Source organism: Panthera pardus, unplaced genomic scaffold (assembly GCF_024362965.1).
Source record: "Panthera pardus isolate Hobbes unplaced genomic scaffold, ASM2436296v1 HiC_scaffold_10, whole genome shotgun sequence".
Classification (NCBI taxonomy): domain Eukaryota; kingdom Metazoa; phylum Chordata; class Mammalia; order Carnivora; family Felidae; genus Panthera; species Panthera pardus.
This window is the reverse complement of record NW_026526655.1, coordinates 73,605,245-73,631,389: the sequence shown is the minus strand read 5'-3', so window position 1 is coordinate 73,631,389 and position 26,145 is coordinate 73,605,245. Positions and strand designations below refer to the sequence as shown.

The 26,145-nt window shown below is 39.6% G+C and overlaps 1 long non-coding RNA gene across 1 annotated transcript in view; it reads right to left on the bottom strand.

Annotated features, from left to right (window-relative positions):
• Positions 1-25,068, bottom strand: part of LOC109271558 (uncharacterized) — a 31,954-nt gene extending 6,886 nt beyond the window's left edge. Inside the window, exon 1 of the long non-coding RNA XR_008424412.1 lies at positions 24,801-25,068. This is a non-coding gene — a long non-coding RNA (uncharacterized LOC109271558). The remainder of the gene's footprint in view (positions 1-24,800) is intronic.
• Positions 25,069-26,145: the final 1,077 nt, after the last annotated feature.

The window sequence follows — 26,145 nt, the reverse complement described above, 5'->3', positions numbered from 1 at the left end:
GCAGAATTTTATTTATATAGTCCAGTTACTCAGCTATTACAGTTAATAAAATTTTGCCATTGTATAAGTAGAATATGATTTCTCAAAGAATTCAAATGTATTGAAACAGATAAATTAAGTCATTTATCCCATGCTCAAACACACTATTCTTATTTGAAGATTCTGAAGATAATTTAGTATTTTGCAGTCTCTCTGGGTTGTAATTATGAAAATCAGTTATCATTGTTCTTTATATGTGCATCTGAGTTTGGGTTAACAGTCCAAGTCAATTTATAATTCTGTCTCATGTTGCATTTATTCCAAATTTCCTTCCATCCAAAAGCAACTTTGCACTGCCCTGTGGTGTATTTCCTCTCTCGTGAACACCTTTGTCAGAAACTCCACATGTTCACACAGCAGGGATGTTAAGTCTCATCTAAGGAGAAGCAATCATGAAGCCCACTCCAGGTGATCCACACTTCAGCATGAGCCCGGGGCTGATGAGCTAACAGGAAAGCTACACCTGAGGGGTGTTTGGATACATAGGTGGTGGCTGGTTTACTCATTTGCCTAATATCAGCATAAGTGTAAACCTGCCCTTTTCTCAGATTCGTATGTCAGTAGCAAGAGCAACGTGTGGATAGGAGGATTTGGTGGCTGACATCACTTGTAAGCCTGGGTATTACCGCCTACCCAAAGACGTGAGACCAACACAAATGGGAAGACACAGAAAGTCTGTTTCATGTTTTCTAATTCAGTGCCACTCCTTAGTGTCATATGTGAAAATAACATCACTTCAACATCAGCTGTAACTGTTGAAAATGAGGAAAGATAGAGCCAAATTATAAATGAATGTACCTCCAATTATACCTGCAGGTAGGGAACAGCTTATCACCCTTATCCCATGCCCCGGTGGCTTATCCATTAATGTATTTTTATTCAACAAGCATTCAGTAAACATTTACCAGATTCCAGGCTTTTTGTAAATTGCTGAGGCCCAAATCTCCTCAGCCAGCTTTCCTCCAACCTCAGTCCCGGCATATTAGGGTATTTGGTCGTTTTGTGGGATTTTCACTCCTGGATCAGCTCAAAATCTGAAGAGAAGAGGTATGGGGGTGAACAGTCCTGAGCAGCATTTGGTCAAGGGTAGGTGAAAGGGTGAGGGCCTGTGAGAATCCATAGCCAGCTGTTCAACCAGAGATGAGGGGGCTTCTGCCCCCTGCCAAGCACCTAATTGAGAAGGGGCACTAAGTATTACAGGGCACTAAATAAGAAAGAACACAGGTTTTTGCAAGAATTGTTCTCAGAGACTGTACTCATTTGGAAGGAATGCTTGGACAAGTGGGGTGGGCAGTGTCAGGGGCAGGGGCAGGGCCAGGGGCAGTGTGGGACCACCCACTGGGTAGGCTTTGGAGACAGAGAATGTTAAAAGAGTATTTTTGTCCCTCTAGTTGTCCACATGGGTGAGGTCCTGACCAGAGCTGAGCTGCTCAGGAATGTAACTGAGGCACTGAGGTCAACCCCACATGTCTTCCCTCTCGGTTTACCTGATATAGCATGTAGTCTGTACTCTAAGTCAAGCAAGTACTTAAAGAATATTGGTTTAGGGGCGCCTGCGTGGCTCAGTCAGGTAAGTGTCTGACTTCGGCTCAGGTCATGATCTCATGGTTTGTGAGTTTGAGCCCCACATCAGGCTCTCTGCTGTCAGCACAGAGTCTGCTTCAGATCTGTCTCCCTCTATCTCTCTGCCCCTCTCCCACTTGCACACTCTTTCTCCCAAAAACAAATAGACATTTAAAAAAGAATATTGGTTTAAAGGGGTGCCAATTATTAGCTATCCAAATTCCTGATTCCATGTTTACCCATATTCTTCTGGTCTCTCCAGGACCTGAACCATTTGAGTGGTTTGAAAAGGACATCGGAAAGCTGCATGAGGACCTGAGGGGTGTTGGGAAATAGAGGTGAGCCCCCACCCAATTTCAACCCCTGCCCATCTCCCAGCTAAGCAGAGCAGACTCTTTACAGATGTGATGTGAGTGAATGTGACCTCTGCCATCCGTTTTCCACTGAAGCCCCTCCCTTCTTTCAGGCATCAGTGCTGGTGGAGTGAACCCTGACAATTTAGGTCTCCCCGGTGTGGCTCCAGACATTCTGCTTGCCCACCCCCATCACAACTTAATTGTTTCATGTTGGATCTCCTTAGGGCTTCATTAGTGACTTTTACCGGAGTATCATATTCTACAATAATGGTGGATTATGGCTCAATGTCCAGCTTCTTCCTCAGAGGGAGACAAAGAGGTGAAAAGGAAAGCATGAGAGATAGTTTATTTCAAAGGAATATATCTGGCATGGTAGGCTGTGGGACAGGTGGAGAGTGATTTACGGGCTTGTGCCACCTGACAGTGCACCCTGCAAATCACAGTTCCTGGGGGATAATAACTTCCCCATTCATGCCGCGGCCCTGCTCTCTTCTTTCAGTCTCATGAGTTAAGTTCCGTGTTGTTCTCAGGTGCAGTGCAAACCAGAGGACAACAGGTCTTGTGTCCTTTCCCCCATTTTCCTTTTTAAATTTCTTCATCTGTTTGTGGCCCAGTGTTTCTTAGTAGCAGAGAATGGTTTTTCAGGCTCTGTTCGTTTTCAGGTGAGATACAGTAGTGAGTTTTTCCCCTACTGTGAACGACAGGTGTATGGAAATCATAGTTGGAGAGAACCGGAGGCAGCGATCAGAGGCTCATATACCCTGCAGGAAGTAGGAGCAGCGAGCCCTTGGACCGACTCATGTCTTTGGGATCTAAAGCCATTTCAAAAATCAGTCTGTACGAGAATAGTCATCAGCTTTCATTTAGAATTCTAAAGTGAGCTGGGAACTATTACCCGGAGGGAAGAAGTTTGTAAATGTTTTCCATTAGTTTCTTCTGATTATATGTTAGAATTCAAATGTATTTGTTTAAGGCCTAAATCCTATGGAACGTGTTCACTAGCAAGAGACTCCAGCAAAATGGCTCTTATGTGGTATTATTTATTCGGACCAACAAGCCCCATTGCAACTTGAGACAAGCGTGCCCTTGGTTTCAGGTTCTTCCCTAACAGCAGTGATTTATTATTTTTTAGTTCTAATAGTCAATATCTTCAATTTCCTCAATTTCCTTTTTCTCTTTTCTTCTTGATTGGAGAAGTGAAAATATTAAGAATGTTAGGCAATAATGGAGAGTAGGGGGCTTTAGGCTTTGTTCCTGACAAAGAAATTTAGTGAAGAGATTTAGCTAGGAAGATTCATGAGGAATAAACACCTTTGTGGACTGAGGCTTTCCGTGAGCATATTCTGACATAGAGCATCTCCTGCAGACAGAAAACTTATTATTTTCTCTAGTCTGCATTTTGAAGAACTGTGTGAACTGTTAGCAACTATTTGCTAAAAGCCTAGAGGTAGAGACTCGAAAGTGAAGATTAGGAGGTGAACAATTTGGTTCCAATTTGTTTACATGGATTACTTGGCTAAGTTGGGTTTTCTTTTTTTTTTTTTTCCTTCCTTCATGCTACTTTATCCTGTCCTTGCTTTCCAATAAGGTAACAGATGAAAAGTGCATTGGCTCTAACTAAAATTCCAGTCTCTGAAAGAGATCTTAGAATAAGAAGGATCTGGCATTTGCTGAGTGAACAAAGAGGACAAAAATTCTATTCGTCAAGAAATTTTTTTTTAAAATGAGTTTGTATTTGCTGCTATCAAATGTAAAGATGAAATTTGAATAAGTGTGGCCATCAGAGCAGCTATTACTGGTGGTGAGCTATTAAAATTTATTGTGGGAACTCCCAGGAATATATGTATAGAATATCCTTCATTTGATCGCAACCTAACTTGGTTAACTAATTTTTTTCTATGGAATTTATAAACCAAAGATGATTTTGTGTACTTAATATTTAAATCAACTTTAATGATCAGTGAGATTCCTCTGTCAGATGCTGGAAAGGAAGGAGCTTGGGAACAGAATCCAACTGGGCTGTGCTGAGGGCATGTTGAAGAATATGAACTGAATGTGAACTATTAGAGGGAATAAGTAAAATGAAATAACAAATTTTACTTGGAAAGGAAACAATGATTACTACTTTCTACCAAGCCCAGTGTTATTCAATACAACATTTCATTGAGTCTTCACAAAACCCAGCCAGTATGATACTATTATTCCCATTTCATGGGAGTGAAATGTAGGTACATTGAAATGTAGGTATGTTGCCCAGTGGTCCTGGCATACACATCCTCTAACAAGAAATCATGCATTCTTTTTCTTAATCCACAAGGCCTTCTATGTAAATGTCCTATGTGAATGTCCCTGCAGTGGATAATTCATCTTCTAGCTACCAAAATATAGCGATTGGGTTAAGGTTGCCAGTTTTAGCAAATACAAATATAGGACATCCTGTACATGTCCTAAATATTCTATGGGAAAATTTTTTTCCTTAAAATTATTTTAAGTGTGGTAACACACATGTAACACAAAATTGACCATACTGAAAATTATTTGTTGTTTATTTGAAATTCAGATTTAACTAATGTGCTATATTTTATCTGGTGACTCTATATGGGGGGTCATGAGCATTTACTGAGCGGGAAAAGACTGAAGGAAAAAGCAGGCAAGAAACTGGAACCCAACAATGAGCCTAGAGTCCAATGAACAGCAATGAATCTTCGTAAGGAAAAAAAAGGTGCACCTTACTTACCCCATTTGCCCATGCAGCTGTTGGAAAAAGTATGAAGATAGAGACCCCAGAATGTGGGTAAACTTGGAAAAAGTGTACTTGTGGTAAACATCCAATAAACAGTGACAGAATTAAGGTCTGCTATTATCTAGAATGGACTCAGTTTATTACCTAGAATAAGATATACTGTTATATTCCTAATGGCTAATGCTCTGGATATCGACAGCAGTCACTCATTATATAGGTATGGCACTACTAAGTTAAGAGCACAAACTTTGGAGTGATATTAGCTGCCATGTATTATCTCTGTCACTTTGTGTTACATGATATCTTTGGGCTTCAGTGCCTTTGTTTGTGTAATAGAGTTGATATTACTCTAAGAGTTATTTTTACTCCATAAATGGCAGACATGGCTTTTCTTCTTCTTCTTCTTCTTCATCATCATCATCATCATCATCATCATCATCATCATCTAGAATGGGAATTGGTAAACATTTTCTGTAAAGCCTCAGATGGTAAATACTTTAGGTTTGATGGGTCATAATGTCTCTGTTACAGTTACTCAACTCTGCCCATTGTAGTGAGAAAGCAGCCACAAACAATACACACAAGAATGGCTATAGCTCTGTTCCAATGAAAATTCATTTACAAAAATAAGCATTGGGTCAGATTTGGCCTGTGGGTTATAGTATACCAATTCCTGATTTAAAGCGGGGATCCTCAGTCTCCCAAATCTCATTATCATGGGGAAGGAAGGAAAGAGGTGCTTTGGAAACTGGTGGATAAGTGTGAATTTATGTCTGATAGGGCATCAGTTGTGTGTGGTGAATGGCAACTGCTCTCGCTCTCTCTCTCTCTCTCTCTTTCTCTCTCCACACACACACACACACACACACACACACACACACACACATACATATGTGTATATATGAATAATGTGTATATGTATATACATATATATGATCTTATTTTTTTTAGAGCAGTTTTAGATTCACAGCAAAATTGAAGGGAAGGTACAGAGATTTCCCATATTTTCCACGTACCCACATATGCACAACCTCCTTACCAACATCTCCCATCAGAGTGGCACATGTGTTATAATGATGAACTACCGACTCATAATATCATAACCCAAAATTCATAGTTTACATTAGGGTTCACTCTTGGATTTGTACATTCTTTGAGCTCGAACAAGCATGTATCCATCATTGGACATGTATCCATCATTATGGATATCATACAGAGTATTTTCACTACCCTAGAAAGTCTCTGTGCTCTGCATATTCATCCTGCTTCCCAACCCTCAACCCCTGGAAACTACCGATCTTTTACTCTCGCTATAGTTTTGCCTTTTTCAGAATGTCATGTAGTTGGAATCACATAGTATATACAGCCTTTTCAGATTGGCTTCTTTAGCTTTGTAATATATATTTAATGTTTCTCTATGTCTTTTCATGGCCTGAAAGCTCAGTTATTTTTAGTACTAAATAATAAGCCACTGTTTGGATGTACCACAATTAATTTATCCATTCACCCACTGAGGGACCTTTTGATTGCTTCCAAGTTTCAGCAATTATGAATAAAGCTGCTATAAACATCTGTTCGCAGGTTCTTGTGTGTATGTAAGTTTTCAGCTCCTTTGGGTAAACATGAAGGAGCATGATTGCCAGATCAGTAAGAGTATGTTTAGTTTTTCAAGGAACTGCCAAACTGTCTTCCCTGTAGCTGTACCATTTTGCATTCCCACCAGCAGTGAATGAGAATTCCTGTTGCTCCACATCCTTACCAGCATTTGGTGTTGTCAGTGTTCTGGATTTTGGCCACTCTAAAAGGGTCTAGTGGTGTCTTATTGTTGCTGTTGTTTTAATGTTTATTTATTTATTAATCCATTTATTTTTGAGAGAGAGATTGGGCAGGGGAGGGGCAGAGAGAGATGAGGGGAGAGAGGATCTGAAGCGGGCTCTCTGCTTATGGCAGAGAAGCTCAAACTCACAAACCACGAGATCATGACCTGAGCCTAAGCCGGACACTAACCAACTGAGCCACCCAGTTGCCCCTCATTGTTGTTTTAATTTGCATTTCTCTGATGACATATGGGTGTGAAACATCTTATCAGATGACATATGCTTTTGTTATTTGTATATCTTCTTTGGTGAGGTGTCTGTTAAGGTTTTTGGCCCATTTCTTAATAGAGCTGTTTTGTTATTGTTGAATTTTAAGGTTCTTTGATATTTTGAATAACAGTCCTTTATCAGATATGTCTTTTGCAAGTTATTTATTCCCAGTGCACCTTCCTTTTGAGAATTCCTGACCTAGTGGAATAAGGAAGAAACATGTAAGCTCTTTGTCAAAACCCTGAAGGAAAAAGTTAAATTGTATGCACTTTTGTAACAATATCTAACATGTACTGGATGCTTATTGTGTGCTGGCAACTGTGATAAGAATTTTATATACATTATCTGATTTAGTACAGCTCAAACTCTAAAAAGAACAAGTAGTATGACTATCCCTACTTTGCACATGGGGAAACTGATATTTGGAAAGATTCGCATGATCACACAGTTAGCCAGAGTTTAATTCATGCAGTCTGACCCCAGTGTTTGGATGCTTGACTCCCATACCATATTACTAGCACCTTGTACTGGGCCTGGTTCAGTACTGTTCCATGATTATTTGTAGAAGGGAATGAATTAATATATGAAGCTATAGCTCACAGTTCTTCCAGGGAATTTTAAGCATTTTACCCACAAGTTGTTGAACTCATTACCATTACTTTTGAAGGCTGAAGGATTTACCTTCTATAAGTCAAATGTGGAGAGCTGGGCATAGACAGATGAAGGTCTTTTTAACTGGAGGTAGAAATAAATAGTGAAGAAAATAATAGAGTATTATTCCAAAGAAGGTGTTTCGTTTACTAGGTTTGATGGGACAGTGTATCTGCTGTAAGCATTTGCACAATTTCACTCTGACTTACAGCAAGATATTAGCAGCCGTGTTGAGTAAAGATCTGTATATGCAGGAAAGTAACAAAAAGGAAAAATGCAGGTTTGCAATCCTAGTTTACTTTCTCATGGTTTTGTTTATTTGTTTTGTTTTCTTAAAGAAGAAAATTCTTATAAAGTATGGGAAGGAAACTAAATATTGTATTTCTCTGTGTGCTTTGGAGAGTTGTGGGCTTTGCATATTGAAGGTCATTTCTCCCTGGTAACATGAGATTGTGCTGAAATTGCTGTATTGGGACATGCAGAAATGTGAGGCAATCAAAAATGTGAAAACCATCCCAAACCCAGTGACTTGTAGGAGTCTAGTGTGTGCTTAGGGGAGCTTTAGGGGTTAGGCTTTGTAGCTTTATCACAGCCTTCTTCAGAAACATCACCACTGGTATTTTAGTTGACTCCTCTCATCCCCATAAGCAGTCAGTGAATTTCACATTACATTGGGTTAAGAACTTTTTCCATTAAAATTATTTTAATTGTTATAAAATACATGAAACATAAAATTTACCAGTTAATAATTTTTAAGTGTACAGTTCAGTGGCATTAAGAACATTCACAATGTTATACAACTATTACCACCATCCATCTCTGGAACTTTTATGGTCTTGCAAAATTGAAACTGTACTTATTAAACAACTCCCCATTCCCAACTCCCCTCAACCCCTACCAACCCCCATTCTATTTTCTGTTTCTATATGTGTGCTATTCTAGGTACCTTATGTAAGTGGCATTATATAGTAGTTGTCCTTTTGTGTCTGGTTTTATTTAACCTCATGTCCTCAAGGCTCATCCATATCATACCATATATCAGAATTTCATTCCTTTTTAAGGCTGAATAATAGTCCATTATACATATATACCACATTTTGCTTATCCATTTATCTGTCAAGGTACATTTAGGTGGCTTCTGTCTTTTGGCTATTGTGAATAATGCTACTGTGAACATGGGTTGGGGTAATGATTCCTCTCTTTTTATTTTTTTGTTATAGAGAGAGAGAGAGTGAGTGTGAGTGGAGGAGAGGGGAAGAGGGAGAGAGTCTTAAGCAGATTCCACACTCAGCATGGAGACCAATGTGGATCTCAATTCCATGACTCCGGGATCATGACCTGAGCAAAATCAAGAGTTGGATGCTCAACCAACTAAGCCACCCAGGCACCCCAAGACTACTGATTTCTTAACATTTTTTTTCATTTGAGTACAATTGACAATGATACATTAGTTTCAGGTGTACAATATAGTGACTCAGCTTTTCTATGTTATGCTCACCACAAGTATAGCTACCATCTGTCACCATGCAATACTATTACAATACCATTGACTATATTCCATATGCTGTGGCTTTTATTCCCACGACTTATTCATTCTATAACTGGAAGCCTGTATCTCCCACTCGCCTTCACCCATTTTCCCACCCCGCCTTCCCTCTGGCAACCATCATGGACTAATAACTTTTACACAACACTGTGCTAAGCTCTATAGAGAGGAAACACAGAGGCAGCTCTCTAAGAGTTTCTGTTTTAAAGTAACATCAGGGTGCCTTGATGGCTCAGTTGGTTGAGCATCTGCCTCTTGATTTCAGATTGGGTCATGATCTCATGGTCCATGGGATTGAGGCCCACATCAGGCTTCATGCTGACAGTGAAGAGACTGCTTAGGATTCTCTCTCTCTCCCTCTCTCTCTGCTCCTACCCTACTTACATGTGCATTCTCTCTCTTTCTGTGTGTGTGCATGTGTGTTAAAAAATTAAAAAAATTTAAAAATTAAAAAAGAAGAATTGCTTTAAAAAATTAAATAAGATAAAGATCACATTTATCCAGAAAATATAAAACCCGACTCTTAATTCCTTTATTTGACATTTATTGAGAGCTTACTATGCACTCTTGTGTGCTAAAGAATTTAGCATGGTCCAAAGAGAAGTTCTGGCCTCTGTCTCTGACTTCTGGGAGGCAATATCCGAGCCTTTGGAAAGTTATGCCTAATAAGAGTGTCTTTGTTTGCTTGACGCCTTTGGGTCATACTGGATTTAACAATCTATTCAGTCTAACAGTGTATTTATAATGGGGGCCACCTACATTCATATAAGTTTTAGGATGGGGCTGGCTAGGCTGGTAAGGTCAACAGTGTGGCTTAATGTCAAGAAGTGAGGGCAATCCTGGGGACTTTATACTCTAACTTTATACTTGTCCTAACTTCTTATACCTAGGTGTTGTGTTAGGCACTGAGTGTGTGCTACTAAATACAACACAATTTCCTCAAAGCAAGGGAAGGGAGACGGCAGATTTCCAAGTGCTGAGAACAGAGTGTTGGAAGTACTGAGGCATGAAATAACATGGTGCATTTCAGAAATGGCAAGGAGTTTGGCACAGCTGGTCTTATTTTGCTTTCATATCTTTCTGTCTCAGTGAATGACATATTCATCCATCCAGCTAGTCATACCAGAAACCTAGAAGTCATCCTTGACTTCCCTTTCATTATTTTAACTTCATGAAATATACCATTAATTTTACTTTCTATACCTCTCAAATATCTACTCCCCATCTCCTCCACCATTACTACCACCACCACCCTGGTTTATGATACCGTCAGGCTCCACCTGGATTGCTGCAGTAGCCATCTAACTAGGGTACAAAACCCACCTCATCTCTGACTATCCATTCTCCACACTGTAGCCAGAGTGATCTTCTGAAAGTACATATTTGATGATGATGTTACTCATTCCTCCCCCACAAACTTTTAATATCTTTTATAGTTTCCCATTGTCATTAGGGAAAGACAAAATCTTTGGTCTGGTTTCAAGGTTGTGTGGGGTCTGGCCCTCAATTTCCCTCACCAGCACCTTCCCACATCACACTCACCTCACCCCACTTCACTCAGGAAGCTGATAGGAAGAAGAGATTTGTGAGCACAATAGCCATGAAAAAGAGAGAAAGGAAGTTGCTCAGGCCAAGCAAAGATTCACTGATTAGAGGTCAGAAAGGTTATGGAAAAGAGATGAGTAGAGGGATGTAAATGAAGAGGACAAGTACAGAAGGTCCCAAAGTGGGCCGAGGACTATCAAAGCAAATGACCCTGTTATTAAGTAAACTGTTAATTATCGGTCATTGAGGAGATCTTCAGTAAACAAAAAAACAACTATCTAGCTGGTTGTAAGATCATAGATCCCCTCCAAAATGCCAACCAAGATGGAAAAACACATGGTAGGGAAACTCTGCACTTACAAAATTTGTTGCCCAGCTCTAGCCATTTAGTGGACTTGACCATCAAGTAACCAAGCTGGTGCTCTCATTCGGCTTCATATTGGACACAAATGCCTATCAGTATTTCAATTATGAGGCTATTTGATTGATGGCTAGGATAACTGGCTATTCATCAATTTTTAATTGAACTAGACCATTAAACTCTTTGAGCTTCTCTTGAGTGTTTTCCCACGTGAGGTCATGTTTTAACATAAGCCATATATCATATCTTGGCAGCAAGGCATGACCAACCTTGAGCACCTGGCTGGCACAAAGATAGGTTTTAGCAACTGACTTTGGCTATGTTAGGCAAAAAGGTAAATGTATATAAACCTTGTCTAGGGAGGCTGTATACACAGTACAGTTTTTTTTTGTTGTTGTTGTTGTTGTTCAAATGTAGGCTATTTACTTGATATATAACTTTAGGTAGCTTTTTAATATCCCCAAGATTCAATAGCTGCAAAATGGGAGTAACAAAGTCTGCTTCAAAAGATAATTGTGGGCAGAAATAAATGAACAAAGAAAAAAAAGAGAGAAACCAAAAAAAAAAAAAAAAAGACTCTTAACTATAGAGAACAAACTGATGGTTAACAGAAGGGAAAGTGGGTGGGGAGTCGGTGAAATAGGTGATGGGGATTAAGCAGTGTACTTCTCATGACAAACACTGAGCAATATATAAAATTGTTGAATCACTATTTGCATGCTTGAAACTGATATAGCACTGTATGTTAACTATATTGGAATTAAGATAAAAAACTTTATAAAATCAAAAAATAAAGAAAAAATAAAAATAAAAATGAGAAATTGAGATGTAAAAGTAAGATAATTTGGGGGAGAAATGAGATAATATTTTTGTAACGTCTTCGGTACAGTGTCTGACACAGAGTTCCGGAGAAAGCACACTCCGCTTTCTGTACCCATCTTCCTAATATGGCTTCCTCTTTCGCCTCCAACCTTTTTCTTCCCCTCAGACATGTATGTCTTTGTCTGATACCTAGCTGTTCATGGCTCCTAAATTCAGCCTTCTATCCAGGCTTCTCATCCTTCAAATGCTCCATACCAAAATAGCTTCTTGCTTGTCACCACTCATCAAAGTTCCCATTCCTGAAATTCTGACCTCAGCCGGATGTTAAGAAAAAGCACTTTGATTGGTTGGTTAAATAAGTCGATTATAAAGTGTAAATAGTTCATATGCACTAATACATTAATTAGTATATGTCATTAATACATGTGATTTTGGTCAAGCATATCTTGCGGTGTGTGTTTGTGTGTAGGTGTAGTAATTTCCCCATTGCTTGTGTCCAACCTGAGGCTGTAGAGACTAGGAGAGCAGGCTTTGGAATTAGCCTGCTAATGAATCACATTCCGACTCAGTTTCATATTAGCTATGTGACTTTATGCAAGTTACTGCAGCCTCTTCAACCTACATAGGTCAAATAAAATCGTAGGGTGAAATGAGATGATTCATACAATACACTTTGAAGAGTGCCTGGTGCACGGTAAGCTGCCCAGTAAATGTTAGCTATCATGATAGTTGATCATCAAAGTAGTCATCCCCCCTGTCTCTGTCATTCCACCTCTGCTTTGAATCTCAGAGAAGGTGGGACTCAATGTGATACTTCTTTCTCAAAAGTCTCCTAGTAATGAGAAGAGCATTTCCTTTTGTTTTGTCCATGACCAGAGACCAAAATTCCAGGAATTCAGCATCTAAGCAGAATGTCCTTTCAAGGTTTGTGCTATGGACTGAACTGTATACCCCTGTTCCCCAACTCACATATCAAAGCATTAACCACCAATGTGATGGTATTTGGACATGGGGACTTTGGGCGTAATTAGGTTTAGATGAGGTCATGAGAGTGAAGTCCTCGTGATATTAAGTGCCCTTATAAGAATAGACATCAGAGAGTGTACTCTCTCTTTCTGCCATGTGAGGACATGGTAAGCAGGTGCCATCTGCAACCAGAAGGAGGGCCCTCACCTGGAACCAGGTATGCTGGCACCCTGATCTCAGACTTCCAGCCTCTAGAACAGTAAGAAAATAAATGTCTGTTGTTTAAGCCACCTGGTCTATGGCATTTTGTTACAGCAGCTCAAGCAGACTAATACAATTTGAGTGCTAAGATGATCTTATAACTATCCAAGTATAAAATGTCAGAACCTTTCAGTGACCTGGTAGAAACTTCCTAATAAAGCTAAAACTTTATTCATTGACATGTGATCTCGTTCACTACATTAATTATAGTCACAGTCTAAAACCCCAGATGACTTTTAGATGAATCACAAAATTGTTTCCTGAGCTGGATAAGAACTTAGGAGTCATTGATTTACCTTCTCATGTGGCAGATGAGGTCACTGAGGCCTAGAGTGGTTAAAAGCTTTAGCAGAAGCCACATAGCTGGAGTCAAGTTCTCTCCCTCTGAGACCAGTGTCCTCTCCACACAAGGCCTTGGTGTACAGCATCAGTCACAGGGAGGCCCTGGTGAGGCTGTAGAGATGAATGAGTTCAAACCGGAGCTCCTAGGGAGTGCAAAGATATCCTTTCCTGCTCTTCGTCTGTGGTGTTAAACTTTTATTTGCACTGTACCTCAGAGATGCAAATAAATCATGGCTTGTTTTCTATAATGGGTCTAAACTTCCTCCTGAGCCCCCTCCAACCCCTTCAGTGTGAGAGATGGGGATACAGGGAGTGGTGGGTTTGAGACAGTGGGTGGTGACACCTATGTTTGCCATCAAACAGTATCACTGTCTCCCCCAGTTAGTCTCTTTTAGATCATTTGTCTTATTTGGGTTTGATCTTTCGGGTTTCTTCCCATTCCTGCTGCTTCTTCTCAAAATGGAGAACACTTGACTCTGTGTGTGCAAGTTTGTGTGCTGTTCTGTGATGCTAAGTCTGGTCCTTCACTGGTGTCTACTGAGTTGCGCCTGGACCTGCATCACCTTTGGGTGCAAGATCAGGTAATTTGGTCCTATTCCAGGGCTCTGCTAGTCTGTAAATTCTTTCTGTGGCCCCTGTCCCTTCCCTAAAGCACCTGGGAGCTTTGGATCCTCCAGACCAAAGATGGGCATACTATGGCCCTCTGTCCAAAGCCTGTTTTTGTAAAGTTTTACTGAAACATGACCATGATCATTCATTCACACATGGACTGTGGCTGCTTTCATACCACTTTTGAGTAGCTGTGAAGAAGACTGTGTGATTCACAATGTCAAAAATATTACTGCCTGGCTCTTTAGAGAAAAAGTTTGCTGATCACTAGTCTAGACAATGCTGTTCAATAGAACTTTCTGCAATGTTGGATATGTTTTTTATCTGTGCTTTTCAGTGTAGTGGCCAACACCTACACACAGGTATTGAGCACTTGAAATGTGGCTAGTACAACCAAGGAACCATATTTAAATTTGATTTAATTTTGGTAACTTGAAATTTTATTTTAAATAACCCTAGTGTCTAGTGGTTTTCTTTTTTATGGCTGAATAATATTCTATTGTATATAGATACACCACATTTTTTTTTTTTTAAGAGAGAGCGTGAGTGGGGGAGAGGGGCAGAAGGAAAGTGAGATAGAATGTTAGGCTGGCTCAGCACAGAGCCTGCTCAGCACAGAGCCTGACACGGGGCTCAATCCCATGACCCTGGGATCGTGACCTGAGCTGAAATCAAGAGTCAGATACTCAACTGACTGAGCCACCCAGGTGCCCCTATACCACATCTTCTTTACCCACTCATCTGTTGATGGACACTGGGCTGCTTCCATAATTTGCCTATTGTAAATAATACTACTAAAAACATACGGGTACATGTATCTCTTTGAATTAGTGTTTTTGTATTAATGCTTTTGTAATTTTCACCCAGTAGTGTGATTACTGAGTCATAGGGGAGTTCTATTTTTCACTTTTTGAGAAACCTCCATATTATTTTCCACAGTGGGTGCACCAGTTTACATTCTCATGAACAGCACTCAAGAGTTCTTTTTTTTTTTTTTTTTTTACATTATTGCAACACTTGTGTTTTCTTTTTATTTTCGTCATTCTGACAGGTGAGAGGACATCTCTCATTGTGGTTTTGATTTGCATTTCCCTGATGCTGAGTATGTTGAGTATATTTTCATGTGTCTGTTGTCCATCTGTATGTCTTCTTTGGAGGAATGTCTGTCCAAATCTTCTGCCCATTTTTAAATTAGATTATTTATATTTTTAGTGTTGAGTTATATAAGTTCTTTATGTATTTTGGATACTAACCCTTTATCAGATATATCATATGCAAATATCTTCTCCCATTCAGTAGGTTCTCTTTTAGTTTTGTTAGTTGTTTCCTTTACTGTGAAGATGCTTTTTTTTGTTGTAGCCCCAATAGTTTATTTTTGCTTTTGTTCCTCTTACCTCAGGAGACATAAGTAGAAAAATGTTGCTACAGTCAATGTCAGAGAAATTACTGCCTGTGCTCTCTTCTAGAATTTTTATGGTTTCACATCTCACATTATGTCTTTTAATCCATTTTGAATTTATTTTTGTGTACAGTGTAAGAAGGTGGTCCAGTTTCATTCTTTTACATGTAGCTATTCAGTTTTCCCAACACCATTTATTGAAGAGACTGTTTTCTTCCCACTGCATACTCTTTCTTCCTTGTCAAAGATTAACTGACCATATAATCATGGGTTTATTTCTAGGTTCTTTATTCTGTCTCATTGATCTGTGTGTCTATTTTGTGCCTTGCCTATTTTCGAATGAATAAAAAATGGGATTATACCTCATACTTTGATGTTTTAAAATGAACAAAGCTCCTTCCCTACTGGGGGTGAAGATAGAAAAGGCCAGAGGAGATAAAGGCTATAGACCTCTTTCCTTACAGCAGAACGAAAATTATAAAAGAACATGGAATCCCACTCACATCATGGATTAAAAAAAAAACAAAGCTTTAACAAGTTAAATGATGACCCATTGCTGGAAGAGAAGATGTATAAACCCACATGCCCTGTTTCCTACATTCTAATTTTTCCCCCATTCTTTATTTGATCATAAATACTGCAACTCAGATTAATTTCGGAAATTTGTGTATTTGCTTAAAATTTCAATAACTATGACTTCTGGAGGTGTCTTTTATTTTATAATAAAATAATTAAGTTGTGGATATTGCTTAAATTTTTATTTGGAATTAACTAGAAGGTTTTCTGAATTATGTTTCACCTAGCATTTTTAAGCTGCAATTGAAATTAAATTAGGCTTCTTTCTTAGAAAACAAAAGGGTATCGGCAAATAAAGTTTTGGAAGGTTTATTTTAAATGAATTAACACATAGCAAAGCATATCATCAGCCATGAAGTATTCTGCATTAATAAGGCATTGCTACTATGATCATTATCAGCAGTCCTGGAAAAACTTTGTAATACCGTTTTCTTTCTCACCTTGCCAAGAGTGTGAAATTATTTAAGATTTGGAAATCGCCTAACACTTAGTTACTTTATGAAAATAGCATAGATTTCCCATTTTGGTAAAGTGATAAGAAGGTGCATAACCTCATCAGATGGAGAGTGATAGCTTTGAAAACACAGGAGAAGGGATAAAGGGGGAATCAATGAAATTGTTTTTATAGTAGTAATTATAGATTGCGAAGTGCTGATCTGGTTGCCAGAGATTGTGAATGAGATTATGCATGAGGGCACACTTACTATCAGGGTAGTTCACCCAATGAAAAACAAGTCTTGATAAGCTCCTGGGTATTTTCTTGCTATCAAGGATTACCTGAACACATTTCTTTCAACAATCCCCTGATTCTATGCAAATGAGCAATGTCTATGCAATTCATACAGCCCAAATTTAATGCAAATGTTTCAGACAAATCAACATTTAAGATAGGTTTATTTATTACTTCCACTCTGCCATCTGTTTGAATATGACAGAGATGGGATCAGGGGACAGAGTAGCTAGTTTAAGCAGGCTGTTTCATTTCTCTGAGCCTTGGTTTTGTCATCTGTAAGATGAAGCAGATAGATGGTCCAGGATCACAGACGATCCCAGGGACCCGGCGTGTATCTGTGTGAAGCCTGCCTGCTCTGGCTAAGACACTGGGAGTTACTGAGAATTTGGTTAGCCAGAAGGCCTTCCTTAAAGCACTCACATTCAAAATGTTTAAGTTCTTTCCTGTCCTGGTTTGGTGAGCAGGCCTCTGGCTGGCTGCCTCTGGAGCAAACGATTGCTAAGGTACAAGAAATCATGTTCCACGAACCCATATCTTTTCTTTTACGAAACTGCTTTTGATGTCCACCTGTGCAAGTTGTTACTGCATCTCAGACTGAAATGTGCCCCTTTCTCTTGCTCTATGAAAACTAAGATGGGCCCTTTAGATAATTTTCTTATGCCAGGTAGCACAAGCTTAAGCTATGTTGGTGGGTGGTGCTAGAGAAAGATTTCAGGAGAATGAAGTTTGCTTCCTGATTCCAGTGAGCTCTCTTGGTGGGCTCCCTCTTGGCAGGCAGCTTCTCCAGTGTCTGGCTTCTGCAGGTGCACAGCTTCTCTAGCATTTGGCTCTTGCAGCATGGGAGTCTCTTTATGCACTTGATTCCTGCACTGCATGCAGCTACTCTAGTGCTACTGCAGTGCGTGACCTCTTCAGCGCCCACTTTTTTTTTTTTTTTTTTTTTTTTTTTGCATTGGGAACGATTTCTCAAGCATCTGAATTTGGCACTGGATTCGGCACAATTTCTCCAGTGTCCAGTCTCTGGAGGGTGTGAAGCTTCTCCAGAGGCCAGCTTTTGCAGTATGGGTGACTTCTTTAGCATCTGTCTACTGTAGTGCATAGAACTTCTCCAGTACCTGGCTTCTACAGTACATCCTGGCCAAGCAGCTTCCCCTGGAAGTCTTTGTGCACATTTGTAGCAGAATACTTCTGGCAAGACACCTCCCTGTAAACAGCTTTTCATGATAGCCTAGAGGGAGGACTTCCAGCAGGTTCCACTAGTTGGGCACCACAGTGACCTCTCCAGCAATCTGTGAGCCACAATCATGTCCTCCAACAAGATCTGGAGCCTGAAGTGGAATGGCTCCTTCTTGGGTGCTCTATCTCAGCCCTAAGGGTAGCACCTGATCCTTAGAGCTGCTCTTTCTATGTTTGTTAGAGTTCTCTTCATTTCTCACTAGCTAACCACTTGTTACTCTGATCTGTTCTTAGAGTTAGCCATTATTTATATGAAATTGTCCCTTGTGTAAATTCCTGTGTGGTTTCTGTCTCATGAATGGACCCAAACTGAACTACCCTGGAGGTCTTGGTAGCTCTCCCATTTATGTTGGTGTCACTCAGATAGGGCAACCCTACCCATTCCAGGTAAGACATCTCTACCTATCTCTACCCAGAAATTAAACATCCCTTACAACAAAAGCTTAAGTCTTTTTCTTTGAGTGAAGACACCAACCTCCTTTAATAGATAAGATCTCTGAGAACAAGAAAAATTATACAGTTTCCTTATGATCACAAAGCCAGTTAATTATGGAGCTGGGACCAGAACTCCAGTAGCCTGATTCACAATCTGGTGCTCCTTCCTCTCTGCCACAGTGACATTATTCACCAAAAATATTAATTAAGCAACTATTTGCCTATGGCCCTACACACTTAAATTAAAATGTAAAAAACTGATCCAAGATATGCTTCTTAGGTAGAAAGGGTTGGGGGAAGAGTGTGGAATTTAGGGTCAGAGACACCTAGGCTATTCACCACTTAGAGAAGTAAGGCAAATGGATGAACATTGTTGTAAAAAGGAAATATCTACTTTACAGGTTTGTTGTGAAGAGGAAACAAGATCACATACATGAAGCACTTGTCATCATCAGACACATTTAGGGAAACCAGAAAACTGAAAAAGCACTTGAATCATGCTGAATCCATTTCATTTCACACAATTAGTTTTCCCACTTGCACATTTCTTTGATGTATACTTTATTTTTTTTTAAGATTATGAAAGGGCATGATTTTACTTATACCGACACAGTTATATGATTTTACACAAAGATACAAGTAGATATACTAAACATGTCTTCAAGAAAGAGGGCACTTTTTGCTACAGGTATATGTTTTAAAGCTTCATTTCCCCTCTCATCCCCCAGCTTTATTGAGGTAAGACTGACAAATGAAATTTGTATATATTCATGGTGTACAACTTGATGTTCTGACATACGTATATATTGTGAAAAATGACTATAATCAAACTAATTAATGTATTTATTGCCTCACCAAATCATTTCTTTCTTTTGTTCTCTCTTTTTTGGTGTGTGGTGAAAATCCTTCTTAGCAAATTTCAAGTATACAATATAGTATTGTTAACTATAGTGGTATTGCTGTACATTTGGTCTTCAGAACTTATTCATCTACCGTAATTAAGACTTTGTACCCCTTGGGCACCTGGGTGGCTCACAAGGTTAATCATCAGACTCTTGATTTTGGCTCAGGTCATAATCTCAGTTTCATGAGTTTGGGCCCCGTGTCAGGCTCAGCACTGGCAACGTGAAGCCTGCTTGGGATTCTCTCTCCTTCTCTCTGCCACTTCCCTGCTCGTGCTGTCTCTGTCTCTCTCAAATAAATAATTAAACTTAAAAAAAGAAGACTTTGTACCCCTTGACCAACATCTCCCCATTTCTCTCTCTCCCCAGCCCCTGGCAACCACCATTCTGCTTTCTCTGCATCTATGAGTCTGACTACTTTAGATTCCACAGATAAAGTGAAACCCTGTCATATTTGTATTTCCATGGTTGGCTCACTTAGCATAATGTCTTTCCAGTTCATCCATATTGACACAGGTGGCAGGATTTACTTCATTTTTAAGGGTCAATAATATTCCAGTGTATATACTTACCACATTTTTGTCATGCATTTATCTGCCGATAGACACTTAAGCTGTTTCCATATCTTGGCTATTGTGAATAATATTGCCATGAACATGGGAGTGCAGCTATCTCTTCCAGGTCTTGATTTTATATCCTTTGGATATATACCCAGAGTTCCATGTATATTTTAAGAAAAATAGGTTTAAAAAGCTTTTCCAATTTTTCTCCTTTACTTGTGACTATTTCTGCTCTCAAATGATGAGTGTGCATCTAGCAAAGAAAGGTTGAGTGAGTTAGAATGAGTCACAGTCATTGAGAGAGGGGTGAGCTATATGCTGCCTGATTCATTGCTCTGCACACAGAATCAGGGTGTGTAAGTGTAAAGTTAACTGCATCCAGAAAAATGTAGCACAGGAATGACTTTCCTGTCTGTCAGGCACTATGTGTACAGAGATATCTGGGCTGTTCAGTGTCATTGCCATCTGTGTTTGAAGTCTGATTCTCCAAGGCAGAGTTCTGCTTAGGGACAGTACAGACACATAAACATGCCTGGCCTTAGCCCCATGGCGGTCCTGGAATCCCCCTTTTGGAGAATTCTTATTTGACAAAGAGATTCAGATTCCATGAACCACACATCATTTCACATTTCTCTATCTGCACGTTCCACAGTTTATTGTTTTTTGTGAGAGAGATAGAGAGAGAGTGCACACTGCACAAGCAGGGGAGGGACAGAGTGAGAGGGAGAGAGAGAGAGAGAGAGAGAACCTTAAGCGGGAAGCTGATGCAGGACTCAATCTCATAACTGTGAGTCGAAATCAAGAATCTAACACTTAACCAACTGAGCCATTCAGGCACCCCTTCCACAATTTTTTAAAAAGGGTATGTTAAAATGGTATTAAGATAGTAATTGTCATCCTTTATAATGGGCTTATTATAAACGAGGTATTTAATACGTATTTTTTCATTTTATCTTTCCAACACTCCTGTATGGAAATTACTATTATTTCCACTTTACAGGAAATAAGCAAACAAACTAAAGTTTGAAAAGATGATGAGCTTGCCCAACAATACACGGATCCATTTGGCATAAAAAGAATTATCTTTCCAATACACCATATTGCCTTGGTAGGTTCCATTTGTTAGTCTACCATTATGAAACAAAACAGCATTCATATACTGTGATAGAATTGTGCTTACTTCTTCCTTCTACTTCCAGAGCCAAGAATATGGCTTTTCTCTGAATACAATGACTTTCCATTTATCCGCACACTGATTATACTCAGGGACAATGCATCATTTGGAATGTTGTTGGTCTATTTTTATAAATCTTGATGTTCTCCTCTCTTCAAGCTTATTAAAGTCATAGTTCTCTTTCCTAGCTAGCTCACCTCAAGTCAAAACTTGCTAAACATTGCAAACACTTTTTTTTCCATTGCAAACGCTTTGGAAAAGAATTGTGACACTTTTACCAAAATCCCAGTCTCTGCATTTTGTTTCCCAGACTATGTCCCAATTAGTGTGTGAATGAAAGGATTAAGGCAAAGAAGTAGGGGATTCCAATCGGGACAGGACATCTCTCTAGTCCTGCTGGCCTGCCCCCTTCCCTTACCCTAAGAATGGAGAAAGAGCCAGGCTCTGACGAGAGGGAAAATGTCCAGTAACAGGGGTTGTTAGGAAGCCACATGTTGTAGCATTTTAAAAGTATTCATTTAAAGGCATGTATTTTAAATTTTTCAAGTAACATTTAGTATTAATAGTGAGCTGTGCCTGTGTCCTATTATTCTAAATGTTGATTTGCAGTGTTGTTACACTTCAAATGAGTTACAGACGTAAGAATCAAGCGTTACCAGGAAAATAAAGGAATAGATACATTCTCATCAAGTAAATCATAGAATATAGAATTGTGTGAAATGCTGACATTGTGGGAAAAAAAGAACATAAGTCCAAAAACTGCTTATGTCAATTCTTTAGTGCTTAACAGAGATAGAGACTATTTTTAGTGCTTAACAAAAATCAAGCCTATTTTAAGAAAAACTTGTGGCCCTGAATGAACTAATTTCTCTGTACTGTTTTTTTTCTGCCACATTTTCCTTTTGCCTAAGGACCAAGTCAGTTTTAAAAATCTCTAATTTTTACAGTAGCAGCTTTGCTTATGAAACAAAGCATGTGTAAGCAACATGGAAAACTGAGCCACATGGCCATGTCTCTTAAAGTAAACAAGAGGAGTATTGTGTAAATGTTAATGGGTGAACTTTGAAAAATGAAAGAGCAAACCCTAGGTTTCAGAAATGAAGATCATCAGGTCATGAGCTGATGCGATCATGGCGCAGTGAGGATCAATCTTGGAAGAGACCCTTATGCCAATGTAGAGGGGTTTTGCAGGATGCACATACATGGTCTTGACCTGCCAGAGGTGGGCTTTGGACCTGAAACCCCCGTATTCAGCTGGGACCTTGGAAATTCTGTACCTTCAGTAAAAGAGAATATTCTAATGACCACTCTTGAAATGCAAATGAATTTTTTGTCAGCAAATGTGGATAGAAGCACAGTTTCTAGTGAGTAACTGAGACAAAGTATGATGTGTCATTGTAAAATGACAATTTATGCTAGCTACATGGTGCTGAGATCCTCAGATAGGAAATTGATATAAACCTGATCCTAGACTGGGGATACCTACCCTGGGCGTTCCTGGCAGGTGCAAATACAAAACCACTGCTTAGGAACGCTTTCATAAACCAGTATATATATTGGACACTCATAGGAAATGGATTCAAAAAGAAAAATTATAAATAAAACCAGGAAAAAATCCCTTATGAGAGACATCAACAGACACAACAAATGGGAAGATTAGCACCCCTGAGAACTTAGAATTAAAGTCTAAAAGAAGCTATAAAATAGTTCTGTTTAAAATGATCAAGTAGACAAAATGTGGAATAGAAATGTATGGAAACAGGACATAATTTTTAAAGGATAGGCAATTTGACAAAAATGACAGTTGGAATATCTACAAATGAAAAAACCATTATTTGAAAGAGAGATCCCAGAGGATAGTAGTTATCTGTTTCTGTTGCCACAATCACCCTATGGCCTCGGACTTGAGCGACGTACAACAAGCATTTATTGCTCACGTGCCTGGGGTCAGCTGGGGCTGGCTAGGTGGCCCTGCTGTCCTCGGCTGGGTTTGCTCACATTTGAGGCATCAGCTGGCTGTTGGCTGATCCAGGCTGGCCTCAGCTGGGGTTCCTGGGGTGACTGGGCTCTGATTTACATGCTTCTCACCCTCCAGCAGACTAGCCTGGGCATGTTCTTGGGACAATGATAGAGGTTCAAGGGCAGGAATAGCTGACACACTGCCTCATTTTCTGGATCAAAAGAGTGGCATGGCTGAACCCAGCACGGGGCAGGACATGTCACTCCATCTGTGGTGAGAGGGCGTTGTACTGCACAGTCGTATGGGAGAGGGTATGAGTACAGGATACATGAGGAATCGAGGGCATTGCTGCAATAGATGGCAATTGAGTGACAAAGCTAGTTTAAACACACCTACCGAGAGAACAAGTGAAGAAAGACCAGAGAAAATTTCTCCATTTGCAGCAGCGAAGCAAAGAGACAGAATATATGAACAAGTGAAGACATTTGGAGGACAGACTGAGATGGCCCAACACATAGCTAATAGGAGTGCCAGAGAAGACCGGGTATTCAAGGAAGAAATCATGAGGATTTGCTTTCTCATAATTTGGAAGCACAGTGAGTCCTGAGAAGAACTTTTTTTTTTTAAGTGACATCTAAACATACTTTAGAAAACTTGAGAATATAAAGAGAAAATTTAAAAGACACAAGGAATCGGGTGCCTGGGTGGCTCAGTAGGTTAAGCATTTGACACTTGATTTTGGTTCAGATCATGATATCACCTGAACTGTTTCATAATTAAAAATTTAAAGAATATTGACCAGTATAAAATACTGAGAGAAATACCCACAATCATCACAATAGAAAATGAAATGCAAAGCCAAGGTGAAGTGTTCAAAATAATCACTTTAGGAAAGTCATGACATTCCTAAGGAAGGCATTAATATAAATGTGACCATGACCCAAGCTTTTCTACACTTTTAGAAAAAAGTTCACGTTTAACTCAATGTATTTCACTTAGTAGGTTAGAAGTGCCCATAGACCATGCCATTCTCTGTCACTCTGCTAAACCCAAAGTAAAATCAGTCCGCTTTGAAATTTCATGACATTCTGGGCCTGGAATTCATTACCTCCATGATGCATTAGCATTATTTTCCCATCTGAGCTTTCTTGGGCAGCAGCAGCAATAACCTTGTTTTTTGTTAGAGGTTAGGACTGCACTTCCTTGAGTTCTAAGGAAAATAGCACCCTCTCTCATTTCAGAGTGAGATCTGTCAAATTAAAGAGCTTCTTTCCAATGGAGAGTCTGATTTCCCAATGTACTTCACATTCAAGTGGGGCATTTTCTTTTCTTTTCTTTTCTTTTCTTTTCTTTTTTTTTTTTTAACTAAACTCTACACCCAACATGGGGCTTGAACTCCTGACCCTGAGATCAAGAGTTGCATGCTCTGCAGAGTGAACCAGCCACATGCCCTCCCAGATAGGACATTTTCATCTGGTGCTGAGAAACAAACACAGGGCTTTAATCACCAATGCCTCAAATGTGCATAATGGACAAACCATAGGGAGTTAAGAACCTCTCAGCCAAGTGCTTTTTAATTCTCTTTTCAGAAACCACTCAGGAGCAGACAGAACTGGTTATGGGCAGGGTGTTAAACTGGACCAAACTTTTGGGGTAAAATCTTAGGGAAGTGGTAAGCCTGAGATGAATTAAAGTGGAAATTAAAGTTTGAAGCCCATTTTAAAGGTCAATTTAAATTTTGACAATGAGATGATTTTAAAATCTGTGTCAGTGTTGGGCTATCATTTTAGTGGGACTAATTTCTTCAGCAGCATTCACATAACACCCACCATGGCTTACTATGCACCCCTTTCCCATAATCAGTGAAATCAACAATGCTTACCACCAACCAGGCAAGATGTTGTAGAGAGATGCTCCTCACATCCCAATCCTACCTCATTTTTAAGACCCACATCACACTTCCTTCTTTTGTTGATGTTGATGTTCCTTCCTTCTCTTCCATTCTCCTTGGACTCTTGTCTTCTTTAAAGGACTCTAACAGGGGTGCCTGGGTGGCTTAGTCAGTTAAGCATCTGACTCTTGATTTCAGGTTAGGTCGTGATCTCGTGATGGTTGAGAGTGAGCCCCACGTCAAGCTCTGTGCTGTCAGCACAGAGCCTGCTTAGGATTCTCTCTCTCTCTCTCTCTCTCTCTCTTTCTCTCCTTCTCTCCCTCTCCACCACTTGTCCTCTCCCTCCCTCCCTCCCTCTCTATCCATCTCAGTAAATAAATAAACATTAAAAAAAATAAAGGACTCTAACATTTAAAAACAGTGCTGACATAGAAAGAGTCCCCATGGCTTTGTAGCTGGGCAGACCAAGGCCTGAATCCCAGTCTTGGATTACTCATTGTAGGCACTTCATTTAAACTCTCTGGACTTCAATCTCCTCATCTGAAAATTGGGGAAATAATAACACCCATTTCAGAGGCTTGTTGTGAGGGTTGAATGAGATGGTCCAGAGTCTAGCCTGGTGTAATGCTTGAATTCACTATTGTTACTGACATTCTTCTTCTGACTGTTCTTTTGATTATTTTTCCCTTGTTCTTCAGATTTCCATTCTGAATTGAGAGGGATTATTTTGATTTTAGAGAAGAACGTTTACATTTTATTCCTGACTACTACTGATTTAAAATGTCATGATTTATTCCCAATACAATAGCTTTTCTTGAATTTTTGTCTGATATTCTGCCTCATATTTTCTTCTCTCAAACATTATTATGAACAGAAATATTTTAAAAATTGAAATCAAACATATTCAGAAATCAAGTGGCTTCAGCCTTAAGTGTCTCTGTTGGCCAAGCCACTTGAGGCACTGCTGACCTTCGTTGGCATCTCAGTGTGGCCCACTGACTAATTGAGACCCTGGCATTAGTATTAAGGTCAGCCATTGGGGAACAGGAAATTTAAGCTTTAGTCACACTGTGGGAGTCATATTCCCAGGAAGAAAGATCACCACAGCAGCCAGGGCAGTTGTAAGTTAAGTTCCTTTAATTTGGAGGTTGACAGAAGAATGAGTCAGAGAACAAGAAACATTTTTTTTAGTGTTTATTTATTTAGAGAGAGTGTGTGTGAGCAGAGGAGGGGCAGAGAGAGGGGGAGAGAGATGTGGGGCTTGATCACAAACCTTGAGATCATGACCTGAGCCCAAATCAAGAGTCAGGTGCTTAACCAACTGAGCCACCCAGGTGCCCCAACAAACATTCTTTTATGTTTCTTGTACAACTTCAATCAGGAACAAA